Raw genomic sequence first — 7,017 nt, 5'->3', positions numbered from 1 at the left:
CAGATAGAGCCGCTCTCCCTTCTCCCTGCCCCCCCACCAGCCTGCCACCCCGAGTGGTCACATCTACAGCAGTGTCACAGGGAAGCTGCCACCACAGCTGCCACCTTTCATCTATGTGCAAAGCCCATAAAACTAAAACTGGGTCATGGGAACTGGGTGGGGCAGGCAGGAATCCTTCATTACTGCTGAAGATGCAGAAGAGAAAGTCTGGCCTTTGGATCCATGCTTTCCTGACTGATAAGCAGGTGTTTTTTTGGGGGGGGGAGGGAAGGGGAGGTCATGGGGCTTGAACTCTGGGTCTGGACACTGTCCCTGAACTCTTCAGCTCAAGGCTACCACCCTACCCCTTGAGCCACAGTCCTACTTCCCATTGTCTAGTGGTTAACTGGAGATAAGAGTCTTTCCATCTTTAGTGCCCAGGCTGACTTTGAACCATGATCCTCAGATCTCAGCCTCCTGAGTAGCTAGGATTACAGGCATGAGCCATTGGGCCCAGCTATTCCTTTCAATTTGGTTAGCATGCCTATAAACCACCTCCTTCCCTCCCCATCTCCTTCTTCTAGGCTTCTTCTTCTACTTGGGCTTGAACTCAGGGTTTCATGCTCTGGCTCAGATTTTTTGGCCAGTCCTGGGGCTTGAAATCAGGGCCTGGGCACTGTCCCTAAGCTTCTTTTGTTCAAGGCTAGCATTCTACCACTTAAGCTACAGTGACACTTCTGGGTTTTTTGTTTTGTTTTGTTTTTCTGTTTATGTGGGTACTTTTGAGTCCAACCCAGGGCTTCATACATGCTAGGCAAGCATTCTGCCACTAAGCTACATTCCCAGACCTGGCTCAACTTTTTTTGTGTGTATGTATGCTAGTTCTGGGCTTCAACTTGGTGCTATCCCTGAGCTTTTGTGCTCAAGGCACTTGCACTCAACCACTTGTGTCACAGCACTTTCTCTTTTTTAAATGTGTGTGTGTTTAATTAGAATTAAGACTTTTATGGACTTTGGTGTCCTGGCTGGCTTCAAACTGCGATCCCCAGATCTCAGCCTCCTGAGTAGCTAGGATTACAGGTGTGAGCCACTGGTGCCCTACTCATAATCTTTCTAGAAGAGTCCACCCTGGCTTCTAATCCAGAGGCCTACCTACCCCAGTGCAAATGTATCAAGTTAACATTCCTCCAGAACTGCTATCTGTACCACTCTCTCCATCTCCAGTGCATTTATCCTTCAGGCCTAAAGCTCCTAGACTTGCCTTTGTCAGCGGTTACACAGGTCACATGTTAATCCCTTCTTTCATCATCCACTTACCTTAAATGCCACAGGGGCACCAATTCACTAGATGGTGTACTTGGTCTTGAGAGAAGCCCACTCCCATCCTTGGGCATATTTCCATGGCAGATCAAGGAGCAGGCCACATATTAGCCATGACCATCTGATTTCAGGGTTCAAAGCAGGCATGGTGAGTTCTAACATTGAGAGCAGCTCATAGTTTGCCTTCTCAGCAGAGACAATGGGTAAGTAGCTCAGCAAAATGGATATGGGGTATAGCATCAGTTGGCCTGGAAGTCCATGTTGACGGCACCATTAAAACATAAAGAGGGAGTGATGGAGAGATGGTATAGGTTGGGGGCTCAATGTCCAGATTTGCTGTCAGAGTTGGGCCTGCTCATCGACATGCAGACTGGGAATGGTGGAGGCGATCTGTTGAATACATACAAATTCCCTGGCCCCGCCTCAGACTAAAACCCAAGAAACTTCAAGTTCACCAACTAGCCTAGGTAATTCTGACGTAGTTATTTCTTGGGAAAGAAAAGCATCCATCTATACCAGCCACATGAGTAATGACAGCACAAGAAAGGTCTAACTCAGGAGGTGATTTGTTTTACCTACATTCTGGATGAGGGAGCAGAGACCCCCATTCCTTGATTATTCTCTGAGTCCTCAGTCTACTGAGCAGGGTGTCTACACAACTGCTGCTGAGCAACAGAGCCAAAGTACTGCTCCCAGCCTGCCTTGTTCTCGATGTCCAGGACTGCGAATGAGTAAACTGAAGAAGTGGTTAAGAAATAGAGAGAAGTGGGGCTGGGAGTTTGGCCTAGTGGTAAGAATGCTTGCCTAGCATGCACGAAAACCCGGGTTAGAGTCCTTAATACCATATACATAGAAAAAAGCCGGAAGTGGTGCTGAGGCTCAAGTGGTAGAGCTCTAGCCTTGGGAAAGTCCAAGGACAGTGCTCAGGTCCTGAGCTCAAGCCCAGAACTGGCAAAAAAAGAAAAAAACAAAAATAGAAGCTAGCTGGGCACGGTGGCTCATGCCTGTAATCCTAGCTACTCAGGAGGCTGAGAACTGAGGGTTGTGGTTCAATGCCAGCCCAGGCACTAAAGAATGTAAAATTCTTTTTTTTTTTTTTTTTTTTTTGCCAGTCCTGGGCTTGAGCTCAGGGCCTGAGCACTGTCCTTGGACTTTCTCAAGGCTAGAGCTCTACCACTTGAGCCTCAGCACCACTTCTGGCTTTTATCTATGTATGTGGTACCGAGGAATCGAACCCGGGTCTTCATGCATGATAGGCAAGCACTTTAACCACTAGGCCAAACTTCCGGCCCAAAGAATGTAAAATTCTTATCTCCAGTTAATCACTAGAAAAATGAGAAGTGGGGCTGTGGCTCCAGGGGTAGGGGGGTAGCCTTGAGCTGAAGAGCTCAGGGACAGTGCCCAGGCTCAGAGTTCAAGCCCCATGACCCTGCTCCCCCCCCCCACCACACATAAAAAAAAAAAAAAAAAAGGAAAGAAAAAGAACAAGAAAAGAAATAGAGGCCTCTTCCAGATGAAAGGATCTGCAATGAAGTCAAAGAACAACAAGTTGAGTTTGTTAAGAGATGATCAAAATTCAAAGACAGATACTTGCAAGGAATCAGTAGGACTATAGTCTCCAATCCACAAAGTCCTTGACGAAGCAAGGACTCTTCATCCCAGAGCCACACCCAGAGCAGACCACATAACTCCCCCTAGTGGAAGCTGGATGGACAGAAAGGACAGAGGGATGCCATCAGGTACCAGTCACAAGCTGTGGTTCCCTCTTCCTTTTCTTTCCTTCTCCCTTCCTTCTTTCCTTCCTTGCTTCCTTGTCAGTCCTTGAACTCCGGGCCTGGGCACTGTCCTTGGACTTTCTCAAGGCTAGAGCTCTACCACTTGAGCCACAGAACCATTTCTGTTTTTTTTCTATGTATGTGGTACAGAGGAATTGAACCTGGGTCTTGGTGCATGCTAGGCAAGCACTCTACCAGAAGGTCAAACACCTGACCCCAGCTGAGTGTCTTTTTGCTCAACACTAGCACTTTACCACCTCTGGCCTTTCCTGTTTATGTGGTACTGTGGAATTGAACACAGGACTTGATGCATGCTAGGCACGCTAGCCATGTTCCCAGCCCTGTGGTTCACTTTCTTCCTGCACTTGGAACCACAATCCTCAGGTCTCAGCCTCCTGATTAGCTAGGATTACAAGTGTGAGCCACTAGCACTTGACCCTTCTTGCAATCTTCATTCTAGGTCAGACTTGTGACTCAAACTCTTGGCAATTTCCAGCAGAGCCGTGGCTGATCTCTCACTCAGCACAGGAAGGCCTGTAAATCCCTTATGAAGATACCATCCAGGTTCGCTTCAAACGCAGTGTCAGTTTTGGCAAAGGATTTTCTCCTAAGCAGAACTCCTGACTTTGGTGCTGGCAAGAAACAGGCTGTCCACTCACCTCTGAGAGAATGTTCCAGGCCAAGAAGGGAGTGACATGTAACTGCTAGCCTGGCTGGCTGACAGAAGTTTTGCATCCCCGGACCTTGCTTATTATCAGGGTAGAGAACCCAGTAGGCACTGGTTGTCTCCCTGCCTGGTTCCCATAGATGGACACCACAGAGGCCGATGGGGGCAGCAGAGCCCAGTATAGAACCCTGTGTAGAGGGAGGGAGGTGCCCCCAAAGTCTTCTCTGGGCCTTACCTGTCCTCTCAATGGCTGAGGGGTGTGTGATAGGGTAGGATCCTGGTCTGCCTTCTCTTCCCCAGCCTTCCATATAAGAAGCCAAGCCTTCTGGCCTCCATCTTTCACATACCCAGGGATAGGAAGAAAGCACCCTAGGTCTTCCAGGCAGCAACTAGGGAAAAACCAAACTGCTAAATCCCACGTGGTGGTGATGGTGGTGTGTGTGTGTGTGTGTAAAGCTCAGAGTCCTGTATTCCAGTACAGCAACCCTTGCCGGCTTGTAGCTCCAAGCAGGACCAGGGAAAGGGTCTTCCACAGCAGAGGCTCCCTGCCTTCCCAAGACTGGGAGCAGACTGAAGAGCCAAGTCGGGCTTGTGAGTTTGAAGGTTTACTCACAGTCAGGGACAGTTACCCACCCTAGATGCCGTCAGCATCCCCGTGGCATAGACAGGAATCACGGTGGAGGAGGGCACAAGCCAGCCTTACATTTCAGCTTTGGCCACTGACATAGATCCTGCGATGGAGTCCTTCTCATCCCACGCTCGACACGTACAGTGCAAAGGATCAGTGGGAAAGAGCTGAGCAGCTCCCAAATGCAGTCAGGAACTGCCGAATGCACTGCACGCCAGTGTTCGCTCCCCCAAGCCCTACCTCACCAAAAGAGCACTGGTGCGGAGGACAGGAGCTTCCAGAAGGCCGGAGTGGGGCGGGGGAGGAATGGGCCAGAGGCCGCGGATCTCGAGCAGGGCAGCCTGCACCAGACAAGTCCTTATGGGGGCCGGGGCCGGGGCTGGAACTGGGGAAACCTGCTGGCCATCACCGTACTCAGGGCCCATCCTCCTGCGCAGGGGGTGGGGAGCGGGGCGCCCCCACTCCCAACTCTCCTGGCCACCGCGTGCCTGGCACCGCTCCCAGTCCCGCTGCGCCCGCACAGCCCAACTCACCGTGGAGCCACCCGCGCCCCCTGCTCCACGCCCTGACGGGGGACTCCTCCCCCCTCACCGTCCGAGCGGGACTCGGGAAGCGGCGCCGCGGAGGCCGGGGCCGCGGGCTCGCGCGCAGCCTCCACCCACACCGCCCCCAGTCTCCATCTAGATCCCCATTGGGTGGCATACGACGGGACCGCCCTCGCACACTTGTCATTGGGTGATCTTCCATACAAAGCCCGCCCTCTTCGCCTCTATTGGCCAGCCGAACACAAACTATCCTCGCCGAAGGCCCCGGCTTTGTGCGGGTTGTACAGCCAAAGGGCAGGGTGGAGGGTCTGCGTCCGCCTGGTCAGCTTGACCCTCTTCAGTGTGGCCCCGCCAGCTGGCTCGGAGAGGCAGGGGCTGGGAGGTGGATCACCTTTGGAGGATGGTGCTGGTGTGAGCTCAGCAACTTCCTAGCGGCTGTGAGGAAAAGCTGGTTCAGTAGACTGCGATCTGAGGGTCAGGGTTCGAGGCCAGCCAAGGCAGGAAAGTTCATAAGCCCCCTATGTCTCAACCACCAAAAAGCCATAAATGGAGCTGTGTAGAGCAGCAGCCTTGAAAGAAAAAGCTCAGGGACAGAGCACCCGGGCCCTGAGTTCAAGCCCCAGCATGCACAATCACACACAAGGCTGGTGCTAGCCAGTCCTAAGGCCAGGCAAAGCAGCAGGTGTGGGAAATTCCTTGAATTTTGCATCCTTTGGCTAGGGCAACTGCTCCAGTCCTGGCCACTCAGATTCTTGAATGAGCAAAGGTCAACATGAGCTGGAGAGGAGAAAGGAGGAAGGTGGAAAAGCCTGAATGAACAGGAGAGGGGAGGTTGAGTGTTATTTTTTTTTTTTTAAGTTTAATTTTTGCCAGTCCTGGGGCTTGAACTGAGGGCTTGAGCACTGTCCTTGGGCTTTCTCAAGGCTAGTGCTCTATTATTTGAGCCAAAGGCACCACTTCTGGCTTTTTTGTATGTATGTGGTACAAGGAATTGAATTCCAGTCTTTGTGCATGCTACAAAGCATTCTACCACTAGGCCAAACTCCCGGTCCTGAATGTTTTGAGTAGTAGGCTGAAGACTTAACAGGAAATTCCACCCACTGTGGGGCACCACAGAGGGTTCTTCAGCAGAAGAGCCATGTGATTAGAGCAGCATTTCGGGCAGTAGAAGATGCTATTTGTATATTTTCAGTGGGGCTTTTATATTGTTCCATGCTGAATGGCATGCACACATGTTCTCTTTCCATTAACTTGCCAATTGCACATGATAAACTAACCCTTTTCCCAGCTGGGGAGAATTCATGTTTATCAAATGATTGGATATCTCCTCCCCCACCCCCATTTCAAGGACCACCGTTGGTCATAGCATATTCCAGAGGAACCCAAAGCCTTACACCACTTCCTTAATGAAAAGTTGACTGCTCCCAGTTGATGCAAATCTAGCTTGGAGATGAACTGCCAGAGCATGCGCTGCAGTTCTGATTTCCTGCTGAGAGCTCAGGAAGTTAGAAGTTGTGACTTCAGACCATCTGCCAGGTAGGGTGGATTCCTGCACTCATTTTTCCTCAAGACTCTAGCTTCGCCATTCTTAAGTGTCTCCAAATATGTTTGCTTCATCGGAACTCTTTGGACTGGGTTTTGAGGCTACCATTTTTCCCCCCCAGTCCTGGGCTTGAGCTCAGGGCCTGAGCACTATCCGAGCTTTTCTGCTCAAGGCTAGCACTCTACCACTGGAGCCACAGCTCCACTTGTTTTTTTTTTCTGTGATTAAATGGACATCAGAGTCTTGCAGACTTTCCTGCCTTGGCTGGCTTCAAGCTGTAATTGTCAAGATCTCAGCCTCCTAATTAGGTGCAAGCCACCAGCACCCAGCAAAGCCAATCCCCTTAAAAGGTTGTGAATTTATCTCTATAGTCTAGACTGCTTCCAAACCTCGTGTGTCCATGTCACTGCAGACTGGCCACTTCTACACATCTCTCCAGGCTCAGCAGGCAGTCCCATGTGGGGAACTAGCAAGCCCTAGTTGGGGGTGGGGTGGGAAGAGGCTCTGAAGCATCCAAGCTCTCCCCATCCTACAACACAGCAATGTCCTGATGCTGAGTT

This window comes from Megascapheus bottae, chromosome 10 (assembly GCF_031878675.1).
Source record: "Megascapheus bottae isolate mThoBot1 chromosome 10, mThoBot2.hap1, whole genome shotgun sequence".
Classification (NCBI taxonomy): domain Eukaryota; kingdom Metazoa; phylum Chordata; class Mammalia; order Rodentia; family Geomyidae; genus Megascapheus; species Megascapheus bottae.
The sequence above is the reverse complement of the archived record's forward strand: the minus strand, read 5'-3'. Positions refer to the sequence as shown.